The 17,185-nt window shown below is 38.2% G+C and overlaps 1 long non-coding RNA gene across 1 annotated transcript; it reads left to right on the top strand.

Moving 5' to 3' along the window:
• The first annotated feature begins 3,268 nt into the window (after positions 1 to 3,268).
• Positions 3,269 to 9,116, top strand: LOC113077353 (uncharacterized). Its single transcript, XR_003281308.1, has 3 exons — positions 3,269 to 3,336; positions 3,455 to 3,543; positions 8,836 to 9,116. It is a non-coding gene; the product is annotated as an uncharacterized LOC113077353 (long non-coding RNA).
• Positions 9,117 to 17,185: the final 8,069 nt, after the last annotated feature.

Consider the following 17,185-nt stretch of genomic DNA (forward strand, 5'->3'; position numbering starts at 1 on the left):
AATAAATAGTAGAATTATAAATTAATAATTTGCTAGTTTCATTTGTAAATGAAAACACTTATTTATCACATAACGTTAATTAGGTAAGCAATACACGAATTGAAAGGGGAAAATAAGCATAACAATAAATATAAAAATATAGCCCTAATTACAGTATTTCATAACTGCTAAAACACTAAACCCCATTCTCTGAACCCAATGCTCAGTGGCCTTAACACATTTGTCGAATCAGTCACTTTGTAGGCAAAATCTTAAACAAGTTCAGGTAGTTAAGACACTGTTTCCAAATCTCATCCACTCTTTTTGCAAAACTCTAAACACATTCTTACTCACTAAAACACATTTTGTACTGTGTTGCAAAATGGTAAATACATGTGGCAAAAGTTAAACACAACTACAACACAACTGTCATCGTTTACACACAACAACTCAAAATTATTCACACTTGTTTCTAATGATGTGATCTAGAATATAAGCCAGTACAGGTGGCCCAGGTACGGTGAGTGTTGATACCACAATGGATGGAAACAATGTGAGAGGAAGAGGAGGAAGAGTTTGTGTCAGAGGTGATGGTCAAGGAGGAAGAGTACAAGGACAACTGTGGCCACCATAATCAGGACATTCACAGAAGATAACAGGTAAATGTATTGTTTTTCTAATTTGACATTTGATATAGTACATCAGTTTGTCAATAGAAAGGGGAGTGTTGAAAAAAGAAAAAAAAAAATAGAATACAATTTACATATGAATGTGATGTCCATCACTATTGTTTTTGTAAATATACATTTGTAAGAGCATTTTCCCTTTTGTAGAATTGCAAGACTACCAAATGAGGGTGGAAGGACTCCTTCATTCGCCCAACAGCAAGAGGCTCTCATTGTTCATATGGTCCATCAAAACAATGTCATCCGACTGCGTGAAATACAGCAAAGACTTGTAGAAGACAATGTAAACTTTGAAGCTATCAACAGTGTCAGCCTTTCTACCATCTGAGGCAGAATGAGTCTCTCATTGACTTTGATTTTGCATTTGCACAATGTTTTGTGTAATACACTTTGCATTTAGAGTTGTCTTTGTTCTTTGAGCTTACTTTATTTTTATGCTGAAAATACAGAAATTCTATACTGTATTACTTGCAGTACTTACAGTATTGTACTGAGTTGTGAACTATTTACGTTTATTTATGGCAAATTTATTTTCTATATGCAATATATATATATATATATATCTGTAACTACATGCCCTGGATGGTGTGTTCATCAATTTTTTGATGTAGTGTCTAATAAATGCTGCTGAGTATTTATATATTGACTGGCTGTGTTTATGTTTTGAAAGCAGTGTTTGATTTTGAGAACAGATCAAATGGTTTTGAGGCAAGTGTTTGATTTTGCCAGAAGAGTCAGGGGTTTTGTGAATGTAGTTTAAAGAATGGGTTTTGTGTTTAAAGTTTTGAGAATATGGGTGAAGGTTTCAAGAAATGTGTTTTAGCAATTGTGAAATACTGTAATATAATATTAATATCAATTATATATGGCCAGCCTATATGAATGAATGAATAAATTATGCATTTATATAGTCCTTTGTGTATTGTTGTGGTATTGCACCCAAAGCGACGTACAATAATGTAATAATTTTACCACCAGCAAAGTGCATATATATTATATGTACCGTATTTTCTGGAGTATAAGTCACACTTTTTTCATAGCTGGTCCTGCGGCTTATAGTAAAGTGTGACTTATTTATCAAAATTTATTTGACATGAACCAAGAGAAAACATTACCGTCTACAGCCGCAAGAGGGTGCTCTGTGCTGCTCAGTTCTCCTGTAGTCTACCACTGAGTACATAGAGCGCCCTCTCGCGGCAAAATCGGGGCAGGCAGCAGAGAATCAGAGTCTGAGTAATCAGTCCAAAGATCAAACACGGGAATGACAAACACAGGGAGAAACGCTCGGAAATGTTAGACAGGCTAAACGAGACTTTCCAGTGAGTGATAGTGAGTGTGCTGCTTTTATGTGTGTGTAAATAAGGTGCAGGTGTGGCAAGGAAATTGGCAGATGAATGAGGTGCAGGTGTGGCAGGGTGATTGTGATGCAGTGACTCATGGGGAATGTAGTTTGGGTGTGGTGCAGCAGATGAGAGGTGCTAGTGTCCAAGTGACATCTGGTGGTTGATGGGTGGAATGCTCCTGAGTGGAGTGCCCTCTACTGAAGTTCATGGGCACTCCATCTAATGATCGTGACAGAACTAATGTAAACAAAGAACGCTACTGTGTGCTAGCATCCTCGTTAAGAGATTTTAAACAAACCCTTGCAGTTAATCAAATGAAACAATACACATTTTAATGTTATAAAAGTGTGCACATCGAGAGAAATAAACAGCAGATGTTCATGTTAACAACTTATTTAACTTGAGAAAACGCTGCTAATACACATACATTTGTTAATAAAGTAAATAAAACAAAAACATGTTTGTTTTAATGCTACTGAATAAAAATAAACGATCCACTAAAGTCTCTGCTCATCATGACCACATGACAGGACCTGGATCAGTAAGCTGCCTCTAGGGCCAATGACGTCACTTCCAGGGAGGCTGTTGTACACGCCCCCATCCCTTGACTCCGCCCCCACGTCAAAACAGTGCCACAAAGAGAGACGTGCAGAAAAGTGAAGCGCAAAGGAAAAATGGTTTTGCAAGCTCCAACTAGACTGACACGCAAAATGAAAGCAGCGTCGCAAATAAATTAATAGATATGACCATGGAAAATATTTTTGTATAATTGTATAATTTTTGTTTGCAAAAAGCAAATGTATTTTCCTCAATACTTTAATTTTCATTTTGCAAAACTCACAATTTTTTTGTGTATATATACAGCGTTAAATTGACTCCATATGAGTGAGTTGTTTTGTGTGTGTGCGTGTGTGTGTGGTGTGTGTGGAGACTGAGACATTGGTGAGTTGTTTTGTGTGTGTGTGTGTGTGTGTGTGTGTGTGTGGAGATTGAGACATGGGTGAGTTGTTTTGTGTGTGTGTGTGTGTGGAGACTGAGACATGGGTGAGTTGCTGTTTTTGGTTTGTGTATGTGTGTGTGTGTGTGTGTGTGTGTGTGTGTGTGTGTGTGTGTGTGTGTGTGTGTGTGTGTGTGTGGAGATTGAGACATGGGTGATTTTTTTTCCGTGTGTGTGGAGATTGAGACATTGGTGTGAGTGTGTGTGTGTGTGTGTGTGTGTGTTTCTCCTCTTTCTGTGAGTTTTCTCCATACATATCACACATATCAGTTCACACATTTGAGCGTTTTTGACCAGTAAACCACCACCCACTCAGAGCACGCCAGCAAAGGTAAAATCTACCAGGACATCTCAATAACCATGTGTTTGCTAATGCTTTACTAAAATGAAAAACAAGTGGTTTGTCTCATTTGTCTGATATGACCCCATCACTCATGTCTGATCCTCAGGTGACAGAGTCACAGAGCTGGAACCGGAGCAGGAGCGGATATCATCAACACTTGTCTCTGAACTTAAGCATTATCAGTGGAAACTTAAGGTGAGATTTTCTGTCTGATCATCATCTTCATCTCACACTTTCAGTGTTTTACCTATGGACAGGAGCACTGTTGTGCTATTAAAAAATAAAAACCTAGTTTGTTGTTTAATCACAATTGAGTTGTCTTACTGTTTAAAATAGTGATATTTTATGAGATCTGTGGGGTGTTAAAGGTGAACATCCATTACAGATGCTTTCTCCATCTCCATTTGTGAAGCATGTTAAGTGTTATGTAATGAATGTGTTTTCTTGTTCTGTTTATGGGTATTAATACTATGTCCTAATTGAAAAAAAGCTGATGAAAACAAAATCAAATATAGCTGCAAGCAGCAGTTACAGGGCCAAGCTCTCCACCGGCATATTGAGGAGCTAAGCATGACATGGAGCATCACACCAATACAGCAATGAGCAATGAGCCTAATGGAATCAAAAGTTGTTAGCATTGTTGGAAATTTCATAATTAAAGGTTAATTAAAGGTTAATTAATGGTTTATTACTCTTGGCCAATAGGTTGCGCTGTTACCAAATTTATGTGCTTGGTCACTTTATTAAAGTGACAATGGCACATACAAAGTTTGGTGTAAATATCTCAAACCTTTGCAGAGATACAGCCCTCCGATGCAGTTTGGAATATTTCCAGCAAATTCGTTCATGCGCAAAACGAAAACTGTTTTGTGTATTAACACAAAATTCATAAATTTAGCCTGCTTGGTCTGAAGATGATCTGAGCCAAATTTGCTGAAAACGATCTAGGAGGAGTTTGATAAAATAGGTTTTCAACTTTACTGACAGGAAGTTCAGTAAAAATTATGACAAAATTGGTATCAATGTTGTTGGTATGATGCAAGGAAACTAGCAACATCCCATTACAATAGGTTAATGTAAGCAAAAGTTATTAGCATTTTTCTAAATTTCATCATAACTTTCTACCCCAAACATTTTGAGTACCATCAGGGCATGGAGCTGAAGATTTTTGAAATGATTTTCAGAATGATACGCTAATGCTTTCGAGAAATACAGCATTTTAGAATATAATTCAAAATGGCCAATGCCTAAAGTGGCTGACAAAGGAAAATTTGATATCATTTGACTGAAAGCATTCAGAATAAAAAATATGCATTTTTCATATCTCCTAACCACTAGGGGGCACAGCGCCGAAACACTGAAGGTAGTCTCAGGTCATGCTTATAATAATATACACCAAGTTTGGTCTCAATAGGCAAAACCATAGAATTTTTTTCATAGAACTTTTCATAGAATTTGTTCACGTGCATTTTGGAAACAGTATGACTAATCAACTTGAATTCCAAAACTTTTTGCCAGCGTGGTCTGAAGATGATTCCAAAATTCTTCACATTTTTGGTCAATCGGTTCAATGGCCTAGGAAGAGTTTGAAAAAGTAGATTTACAAACAATTGAACATAGCGGAAAAAAACGAAACCTTGCGATTTTAGAATGTCGACTCTGATACACACACACACACACACACTCTCTCACACACACACGTGCACTGATACACACTCACACACACACTGTTGACACATCAGACACACACACGTGCACTGATTGACACTCACACACACACTATTGACACAGACACACACACGTGCACTGATACACACTCACACACACACACACTATTGACACCTCAGACACACGCACATGCACTGATACACACACACACACTGTTGACACCTCAGACACACACACATGTGCACTGATACACACTCACACAGACAAAATTGACACCTCAGACACACACACGTGCACTGATACACACTCACACACACACCAATGTCACCTCAGACACACACACATGCACCGATACACACTCACACACACACTATTGACACGGACACACACACGCGCACACATACACACTCACACAGACACTATTGACACAGACACACACACGTGCACAGATACACACTCACACACAAACTAATGACACCTCAGACACACACACATACACCGATACACACTCACACAGACACTATTGACACAGACACACATACGCGCACTGATACACACTCACACAGACACTATTGACACCTCAGATACACACACTTGCACTGACACACACTCACACAGACACTATTGACACTGACACACACACACACACACACACTATTGACACCTCAGATACACACTAACAAACTGACCTGAAATGCAAACATCCAGCAGTAGACACTTTCTCATGTACAATCTATTTTTTCTAGCAAACAAATCAAACCACATTTCTGTACAGATAAAATTACATGAGACCACAGCAGAGTTTACTTTGTCACGTTTTAACGACTAGTTTGCATCTAAGTTTTTCGTATGCTGCAACCATCGTCTCAGAGTCTGAGGTCGTTGCAGGAGGCTGATCTGACTATAATGGTTTTATACTTAAAAAATTTAAGTTTGATCATCTTCTGACTGTGACTGGTGCATATTCCACATGATCCTCCTCTTCAACTTTCTGTAATAAAAAAATGCATAAGATATAACAATAATAAGAATAAATGTGATTTAATGTTGTTGTTATATATATATATATATATATATATATATATATATATATATATATATATATATATATATATATAGACAGTCATGGCCAAAAACATCGGTACCCTTGGAAAATATGATCAAAGGCGGCTGTGAAAATTCATCTGCATTGTTAATCCTTTTTTTAATGTATCCTTTCATTGGATAATAAGAAATTACAATGGGGGGAAATATCATTATGAAATAAAGGTTTTACTGCTAAAATAAACAAGTGGTGCAGTTACGTGTGAGATTTATGGTATAGATCATTATGCTATAAAGCTAATCACTGCCACTTGGCCTGTCAGAATAATAAATATGTCAAGTTATTGCTTTATTTATGACATTGAAAGGTGAAAAGAAGGTATCATTTGAGGCATTATATTGTTTTCCTTACAACTACAGACTCTAGTATGGAAGTCCAGTTCACTGTTCTGTTACAAACATAAATGTAATAATCCAAATGGTGCTCTCTCACAGCTGGCGTTAAGTAGGTTTCACAAGGAAGAGAATGCAGTTTTGCATTCCACTTTGTGCTATTTCTCCCCCATTGTTTTTATACGGGAACCTGCATTAGATGGATGGGTTTTTGTTCCTGTGGCTCAGTGGTAGAGCATTGCGTTAGCAGCACAAAAGGTTGTGGGTTCAGTTCCTAGGAGAAACACACGCTGGTAAAAAAAAAATAAAAAAATGTGTAGTCTGAATACACTGTAAGTGGCTTTGTATAAAATCTTCTGATAAATGTGTTTGACTGTCTTGTGCATGCAATATCATGCTTGCATTATAATGCCGTTATATATTCAGTGGCATAAAATGGTCTTAAAATGACAGTAATATCACAGTTATTTCTGGGACAATATATTTCCCAACAAAAAGTAGTTATCGTGACAGGCCTAATCGCCAAATAAACTCTGGTAAATCATAATCCACAAAATGAAAGTGTCATACAATGTTGTTATTATTATTATTAATCCTTCACAGTAAATTATATTGTAATAACGGCAACCACAGTTCACTCCTTGCACACAGACATACCGAACTAAACACCTAAAAGGGAATCTTACAGAAAAAAAAAAACACAAAATAAAAAAAACAATTCTAAATTACGACATAATTCAGATGATAAACGAGCCAAAATTAGTATGTCATAATTTCAATATTTAAGTTATAATTAGAAATCTCATTATTTAAGCTTTGTATATGATATTTTCATCTTTATAAGTTATAGTTTTGACTATTTAATATCAGAGTTTCAATTTGTCATAATTTCTTATTTGGTGATAGTTACGACATAATTTTTTATGTGGTGGAAATGGACTTAAATATTATACAGACAAAATCAAAAGTACTCTGTCACATACATCAGACTCTGCTAAAATTATACATTTAGCAGACACTTTAATCCAAAGCAATTTAAGTGCATTCAGAATATATACTTTTTTTTTTACCAGTATTTGTGTTCTTTGGGAATTGAACCCACAACCTTTTGCACCGCTAACATGATGCTCTAGCACTGAGCCGCGGGAACACAGTTGTACAGTAACACTTTACAATAAGATTTCTTTAGGTAGCATTTGTTAACTACTTTAGTAGATTTAGTTACAGCATTTATTAATCTTAGCTGAAATTTATTTCAACATTTATTAATGCATTATTAAAATCAACAGTTGTGTTTGTTAACATTAGTGTATTGAGAAGTAACATGATGAACTAATATTAAAATACTTAAGATAACATGAAATAAGAATGAAAAAGAATTGCATTTATTCATCTTAGCTAATATTAATTTCAACATATACTAATGCATTATAAAAACTAAAATTGTGTTTTTATTAGTTAATTAGTTAATGCACTGTGAACCAGCTTGAACTAGGAAGGAATAGCTGTATTTTTTTATTAACTAACATTAACAGATTAATAAATACTCTGAATAAATGTACTGTTCATTGTTTGTTCATGTTAGTTAATATATTAAATAATGTTAACAAATGACACCTCATTGTAAAGTGTTCCCAATTATACAAATACTCAACAATTCATGAATTAATTGTCTTACCAATTTCTGTGTGTTTCTTTTGTGGAATTTCGTCTCGGCGTAAGTGATGTCTTCTTCACAAGTCTCAGCTGTTTTAACAATAATAGAGACATTAAAAGCACAAAACTTCATATCACGGTAATTAGATCTGCTTCTTCAGTCTGTGTTTTATTATTCAGGCTTTCAGATTTAACTCCAAAGTAACACTCATGATTTTAAACATGGCATTAACTAATTTAATTAACGAATAGTTAAAGAGTGTTTATCATTACATTTAGAAAGACACTTCAATCACACATTATTTTACACATAAATCAAACCCAGTTGTTTGTTTTACATCACATTCTTTGTATTTAATCAGCATTTAAGTTCAACAAGCACAAAGTTATCATTCATATACATTTTAGAGCACCTGACACATCTTTACACATGAAAGATTGTGTTCATAAAATAGAGAAAGATTTGTGTGTGTGTGTGTGTGTGTGTGTGTGTGTGTGTGTGTGAGAGAGAGATGAGTAAAGAAGGATGCTCAGTGCCATTATGTACAAATAGACATTTATTATAACAATGAAAATAATAAGAATCATTCTAATTAAATCATAAAATAGGGCTATCATTGGCTTCGATATTTAGAACATTTTTTAAGAATTATTTCTTATTTTACTTGTTTTAAATGGAGAAGATAACACTTGCCTGCTTGATCAGTTTTTCTGTGTTTCCTGCAGATGCAGAAGATCACGACTGCTGTGACGATCAACAGAGATCCAGCAGACATCGACACGATCAGAAATACAGAGACTGGAGGAACTGAAGAAGAGGAAAAGACAGACAGTCATTAATGTGAGTGATTGAATCAGTCTGATCTACAACAGAAGACAGAGATCAGCTCAGTGAATAACTTGTGGAAGAACCTGAACATGTGTGACAGAGCTGAGTGATGTCCAGATGTTGAGTCTGGTTGCTGATGGGATTGTTGAGCACACAGCTGTAGCTGTTTTTATCCTGATATTCCACCTCCAGAGGTAGAGAGAGACTGATGCTGAGATCAGACACACTGATGCTGGACAATAAACTGTTTCCTTTGTACCAGGAGAGAGTCACATGACCCACATTCACCACTGAACACAGCAATGAACAATTCTGCTCTGAGGATGAGGATGGTGAAGAACATTGTGAAGAGTTACTGCTGATGACAGGAACAGACAGACGAGCTGAAAACATCAGAGAATAAGAGGATTATGAAAACAAAAATCTGCTTATTTTGTAGTGAATCTCTGTAATACATTGCATGTTGAGTGAGTGTTTATTGTGTTAAGAGTCACTGAATGAGCCTGTCATCTCAAAATATAAAATCAGTAAACATTTGACAATGTAAAAAGAATATGTGAACATTTTGACAAATGATCTCTACTCACTGTAGACAGAAACACTGAATGTTTTTGATGATTTTTTCGCTCCACTTATCTCTAGTTGATAATCTCCAGAGTGTTCAGTTGTGATGTTTGTGATGGTCAGAGATCCAGTTTGATCGTCCAGCTTCAGTCTGACTCTGAATCTCTCATCAGTATCATTATATGTGAAGATTTGCTTCTTTTTCTTGATTTTAGCTATTTGAGACTTGTTAGCTCCAAATTTCCACAGTACGTCTTCGTCTTCATGTATTTCAGTAACATTAGAGTTTAGAGTAACAGAATCTCCCTCCATCACTGAATCACCATACACACCTGATCAACAAACAGATTTCACACTGATTAAAGTCTCAGCAGAAACAAACACAATGTAAAATATCAGCGGTCTTTATAAACAGCTGTTGTAAACTCTACTGTTAATAATAGAGAGGCTGATAGATTCAAGCAGACAGAGGAAACGCAGCTGTGCTATTTAATGAATTAAACTCATTTATATACAGTTCATAATGCACCAATCTGTACACAATTCTTCTCTTCCAGAAGTATACTATATTAGTAATATTATATATTTTTTTCTTAGTATTATTTAAATGTTTTTTTGTTTGTTTTTTTCTGTTTTTGTATCATACGTCTTTGTTTGTTCAGCATGTATTCACAAAGATAATAATAAGTGAATATAGAATTTACATCAAAGTAAAAGGGTTAAAGTTAATTCATTTCGAATGTAAATGTACTCATGTCAAAGTTTAAAGTTTTGGCAACAGAGTTAAAAAACCTGGATTTAATCTAGATTTAAATTTAATCCTGATTGGTGTAACAAACACATCACTAGTCTTTAATTAGTTTTAAAGCGTGGAGGACAATCATGTTTAAAGTTTCATAATATATTGACAATATATACATGATAATTATTGCTGATTGAAAGTACAGTTTTAATTCTGCTGGATATTTTAAATACATTTTTATTAATAAATAATACGTTTAGATCATTAGATCCCTGGACTTTAAGGTTCCTGCACCTTTTGACTTGTAAACGTCCATGATATTTGGAGATGTTTATGATCACAGCAGAAGTATTTTTAAATAAATAAATTTATTAGAAATGTCTTTTTAAAAGAACAAAAATGGCCGGATATTTGAAAGCAGTTCAACAGAAAGTTCACACTTTCTGAAGATCTACATTCACTGAAGGGATTTCCATTATTTTCATTATTTTCCAGATCTGGATTTAATGTAAATTCCATAATCCTAATCCCAACAGAGACATGAATTCAAAGATAGTAGATCTTGTTATTTTTATACAGTATTCATAATTATTTTGCTTCATAACAGGAGATTAAAATAATGTATTCAGCTTTATTACCCTCAAACAGAAAAAAAGCCATAAATATAATATCATAAACTCACCAATCAGACCCCCGCAGCACAAACAGAACAAGACAAACTTGTGAAACATTTTCTTCAGTGGTCCGGTGTGTGATCTAACGGCAGACTGGTAAAGTGTTGAGTGTGAATCCCCCCATGACAAGATCTGACCCTCCCACTTCACACCCTACATTTGCTTATAATCTTATAGTTCATCTAGCACTTAGGAAGATTTTTACTGGTTTTAAGTGAAATAATAATAATAATAATAATAATAGTTTATCAATAGGTTAAGGGTTCATATTCCCGTCTCTCTGACAGCTTTTCTTCTGAAAGTGTTGTTACCCGACTGTTTCAAATGACTAGAAGAATATTGTGGATGAACTATATTTGATGGTGAGATGGAGCAGTGATTTTAAAATGATATATTTATTCTAAATGTTATTGAATGTAAACCCAGAGTAGAGATTTCAAACAGTGTTAGGATCTTTACTGAGGTGTATCTTCTGAGCCGAACTGAAACCAGTCGTGGTTAGTTTTCTAAGCGTGGTTTGATCCGTTGGGTGGACAGACAGATGTGAGTGACTCTGGACATTCAGAGCACGAGGGTTTAGTTTGTAGGTGAAGAGGTTCTTCCTGTGAGGCCTGTGACTATTAACAGCGTTTAAGACTTTAATCTACTGGAGGCAGGGAGACAAACCTTATTTAATAAAACATTATGTGTAGTTATTGCATCTCTTCTGACTGTATAATCTTTCATGAGCACTGCTTCTGCAGCTGATTCTAGTATTACTGGGACTTTGAGTTATACTCAGTGCTCACACACAGTTAACTGTCATCAATACGCCGTGAATCTGGAGCCACATGCATAAACTTAGCCTCTATGTTATGACAGTTAGCCAAGAGTAATCAATCTTATCTTTTGGATTCAGTTTAGACGAATTAACGTTTTTATTTAACCAATTTAAAATATTTGACCAATTTCAAAGACATTAACTTTTACTAACTGACTAACTTTTAAGACTATAGTCTTTAATGATGTTCATAGTTTATGCTTATAGTGTACATACTCTTATTAAATCATCCATCTTTATAATATGTTCATAGTACACCTATCTGTATATCGTGCTGATAGTATTTAAAAAAAATGTGAATGATGTCCATAATACTGCTTTATCTGTATATTTATTGTAAATTTGTAACATATTGTAGACAATTTATATCCTGCTTATTGCACTTCTGGTTAAATGCTAACTGCATTTCGTTGCCTTGTACCTTACACGTGCAATGACAATAAAATCGAATCTAATTAAAATCAACTGATTCAATTAATAACTGATTTGCTTGCATGTGTGATTCCTAGTTATGTGACTAGATGGCGCTGTAATATAGTGTGCACACTTTATGTTTTAATGAAATATCAGGCAATTTATAACAAGGGCACAATAAAGAAGACATTTGATCCTAAATTTAGGAAAGCTGAAAATACACTGTGATTAAAAAAATAAAAATCTGTGAATGGAGTAAAAAGATAGGTGTTATAATTTATTGTTTCAATATCTTATAGAAACTAATTTAAGTATTTTTAGAGACTCCTCACCAGTTGGTGGCGGTAATGCGTCAGCTCGTTGTTTTTGACCGTCAACAAACTCTTGTAGATGAAACCCTCGTCCTCTAGTGGTCAAGCGCTGTTTTACTTTCGATTCTCTCTCTCTCTCTCTCTCTCTCTCTCTCTCTCTCTCTCTCTCTCTCTCTCTCTCTCTCTCTCTCTGTGTGTGTGTGTTTATCTGCTTTCTGTGATTTTCTATATATGTAGGGTTTTTAGGTTTACATGGAGAGACATACAGTTGATGCAGGATAGCATGTATGTGAAACGAAACAACATGACTGCAGACTAGCACTCGCACACACAAATAATAAATATAAATAAATCTAGCAGATGAATCTGGAGATTCGTTCTAGTATTCGTGTTGCGGGTGTGTTAGAAACAACAGAGGGCCTATGTCACTGCACACGTGTAATAATGTTTTATTATTACGTAGCGTAAACACATCGCCGACACATTTGATGCTCTTTATTTGACTGGAGGAGTGTTTTTTTTTTTTTTGTTGTTGTTGTTGTTTTTTTACCACCGCCCATATTCGCGTGACGTCATAAACTCTGCATCATAGGTCACTGCTAGTAACGAACGCAGGTGAATTCGTGAGTGTAAAACTTTACCACAAAGTTCCAGTCCTGTGATCCAGACACAAAAGGTTTCTGTTGCTAAGGAATGGTGTGCCGATATTTAAAGTGACCAGGCTTACAGTTTCCACCAGCTGGACCATGAATCAGGTGAAAAGGCCCTCAGACACACACTGAACATCAAGTCCAAGACAGCTAGAGCAGAGTGTGACAGAGACTTTCATATCATGGTTTTTCTGACCAGTAAACCTTCATCCACTCAGAACACACTAGCGCAAAGGTAAAATCTACCAGAACATCTTAATAACTGCATATTTGCTAATGCTTTTTGTCTTCTAAAATTAAAAAAACAAGTGGTTTGTGTCATTTGTTGGATATCACCCCATCTCTCACATCTGATCCTCAGGTGACAGAGTCACAGAGCTGGAACCGGAGCAGGAGTGGATATCATCAACACTTGTGTCTGAACTTAACCATTATCAGTGGAAACTTAAGGTGAGATTTTCTGTCTGATCATCTTAAATCTCACACTCTCACTCTTTTATATGGACAGAAGCACTGTTGTGCTATTGAAAAAAAAACAGTTTGTTAGTTTCTTATTAAAGCTATAGAAAATAAAATAGATTATTAACCACCATCAAACACAAATTGTAAATACTTTGTTGCAACTTTATTGAATTAATTCATCATAAAATGACACAGACACTGGCAGAAACACACACACACACACACACACAAATAAACCAAAAAAATAAAAAGCAGGGTATAACCTTTCAAAGACAAAACAGGGATCAAGAATATTTCTGCTTAGACTTCATTGAAAGCACTGAAACTAGACTCTCAGAAAAAAATATGTAAAAGCTCTCACAGATGCAATGCCTTTTCTGTCATTTAGGTACTAATATGCACCCTTAAGGGGTAAATAAGACACAAAGGTGCACCTTTTGAAAATGTAAAGCACACAACAACCTTTGTACCTTTTTTCTTGGAGTGCAGTACTGCTTAACCCTTAACCACAGGAGGATCACTGAATGAGTTGTATGAGTTTCAAATGTATGATCAGTTCTGGTTTCATTTTCTCTGTCTCTGTTATCCTGCCTAGGTAGTTTCCATGGTTTTTGATTACTTAGTTCCACACCTATTTTTATTATTTAAAAGCCTTTGTTCTTCATTGTTCCTTTGTCCCTATCAATATTTATTTGTTTGGATTTGTGCTTATTCTCTCCTGTGGATTATTAAAACAACTCTTTTTATTATACTCCATCATCATGCTCTTTGTTTTGAACACCAGACCTTGACAGAATAGCGGACTTGCAAAGTGAGTAAGAGTAGCTGCATTTTTCCTTCTTTTTTGTTTTGTTTTTCCTCTCCCCCGGAGTCCAGCTGCTTTGCCTGGAGAAGCAGGACCGTCCACTGGAAGACAACACCAGGGACTTTATCGATCTGGTGTGCCTTACTCACTTCCCGGACCGCTCACTCTGTTTTCTACATCACCAGCCTGAGCAAGCGGTGTAAGGCACACCTCCCATTGGATGGTCCCAAGGAGAATTTCACCACTTTTGTGGAGTGGGTGCTGGAGAGAAATGGACTGTATTTCCGGTATAAAATACCATCAGCTCTGCCTTGGCTCCTAGCTCCCTCGTCTCCACTATGGCCAGTCATCCCACCAGCTCCACCAGGCTCCCTCGTCACTCCAGCTCCGTCTTGGTCACTCGTCGACCATCCACCGCCTCGATACTCCACTCCTCTGGCTTTGCTTCGTCAATCCATCCCTCTGGCTCTATCAGGCTCCTCCTTCCCTCCGGTTCTGCCTCCATCCTCAGTCTCTCCGGCTCCACCGTGGGTCGCTATCCTGGCTGGCCTTTGGATCTCCACCAGGCTCCTCCTTCTATCGACTCCACTGTTGGTTGCTATCCTCGTTGGCCTTTGGATCTCCACCTGGCTCCTCCTTCTATCGACTCCACTGTTGGTTGCTATCCTCGTTGGCCTTTGGATCTCCACCTGGCTCCTCCTTTCATCGTCTCCACCGTTGGTTGCTATCCAGGCTGGCCTCTGGATCTCCACATGGCTCCTCCTTCCATCATCTCCACCGTTGGTTGTTATCCAGGCTGGCCTCAGGATCTTCACCTGGCTCCTCCTGCTGTCGACTCCACCATTGGTAGCTATCCTGGGTGGCCTCTGAATCTCCACCTGGCTCCTGCCATCGACTCCTCCATTGGTAGCTATCCTGGCTGGCCTTTGAATCTCCACCTGGCTCCTCCTGCCATCGACTTCACCATTGGTAGCTATCCTGGCTGGCCTTTGAATCTCCACCTGGCTCCTCCTGCCATTGACTCCACCGTTGGTCGCTATCCTGGCTGGCCTCTGGATCTCCACCTGGCTCCTCCTGCCGTCGACTCCACCATTGGTAGCTATCCTGGCTGGCCTTTGGATCTCCACCAGGCTCCTCCTTCTATCGACTCCACTGTTGGTTGCCAATCCTCGTTGGCCTTTGGATCTCCACCAGGCTCCTCCTTCCATCGACTCCACCGTTGGTTGCTTTCCAGGCTGGACTATGGATCTCCACCTGACTCCTACTGCCGTCAAATCCACTGTTGGTCACTATCCTCGGTGGCCTTTGGATCTCCACCAGACTCCTTCTCCTGTTGACTCCACTGTTGGTTGCTATCCTCGCTGGCCTTTGGATCTCCACCTGGCTCTTCCTTCCATCGACTCCACTGTTGGTTGCTTTCCAGGCTGGCCTCTGGATCTCCACCTGGCTCCTCCTGTCATCGACTCCACCATTGGTAGCTATCCTGGCTAGCCTTTGAATCTCCAGCTGGCTCCTCCTGCCGTCGACTCCACCGTTGGTCACTATCCTCGGTGGCCTTTGGATCTCCACCAGACTCCTTCTCCTGTTGACTCCACTGTTGGTTGCTATCCTCGCTGGCCTTTGGATCTCCACCTGGCTCTTCCTTCCATCGACTCCACTGTTGGTTGCTTTCCAGGCTGGCCTCTGGATCTCCACCTGGCTCCTCCTGTCATCGACTCCACCATTGGTAGCTATCCTGGCTGGCCTTTGAATCTCCAGCTGGCTCCTCCTGTCGTCGACTCCACCGTTGGTAGCTATCCTGGCTAGCCTTTGAATCTCCAGCTGGCTCCTCCTGCCGTCGACTCCACCGTTGCTCACTATCTTGGATGGCCTCGGGATCTCCACCTGGCTCCTCCTGCTATCGACTCCACCGTTGGTAACTATCCTGGCTGGCCTTTGAATCTCCACGTGGTTCCTCCTGCTATCGACTCCACCATTTGTAGCTATCCTGGCTGGCCTCTGGATCTCCACTTGGCTCCTCCTGCCATCGAGTCCACCGTTGGCAGCTATCCTGGCTGGCCTTCGAATCTCCACCTGGCTCCTCCTGCCATCGACTCCACCATTGGTCGCTATCCTGGCTGGCCTCTGGATCTCCACCTGTTTCCTCCTGCCGTCGACTCCACTGTTGGTAGCTATCCTGGCTGGCCATTGGATCTCCACCTGCCGCCTCCTGCCGTCGACTCTACCGTTGGTCACTATCCTGGCTGGCCATTGGATCTCCACCTGGCTCCTCCTGCCGTCGACTCTACCATTGGTCACTATCCTGGCTGGCCTTTGGTGATTCCCTTTACGATTGCCCTCACCTCACCTGCCTCATGCCCGCCTCCTGAACCCCCTCCCTCCCTCCACTGTCAGACTGTTTGTCCGGGAGGGGGAAACCTCTCACATGTATGATCAGTTTTGTTTTAATTTTCTGTGTCTCTGTTATCCAGCGTTATCCAGTTATCCAGTTTCCATGGTTGTTGATTAATTAGCTCCACACCTGTATTGTTTATTTGTCCACTATCAATGTTTATTAATTTGGATTTGTGTTTGGTTGTGCTTATTCCCTATTGTGGATTATTAAAAGAACTCTTTTGGATATTGTACAGCAGACCATGACAATGAAATCATTATGAACACAAAACATATAATATTTTACATTTTCATAATAATGTCAATGTTTGACTAAAGACATTTTTGTCAAACATCAGCACTAATGAGTTGAGTATTTTGTAGGAAAGTGGCTTCCCTGTATCAATGTTAGCAGAAATTAAAAATTCTTGC

This window comes from Carassius auratus, unplaced genomic scaffold, assembly GCF_003368295.1.
Source record: "Carassius auratus strain Wakin unplaced genomic scaffold, ASM336829v1 scaf_tig00022400, whole genome shotgun sequence".
NCBI lineage: Eukaryota > Metazoa > Chordata > Actinopteri > Cypriniformes > Cyprinidae > Carassius > Carassius auratus.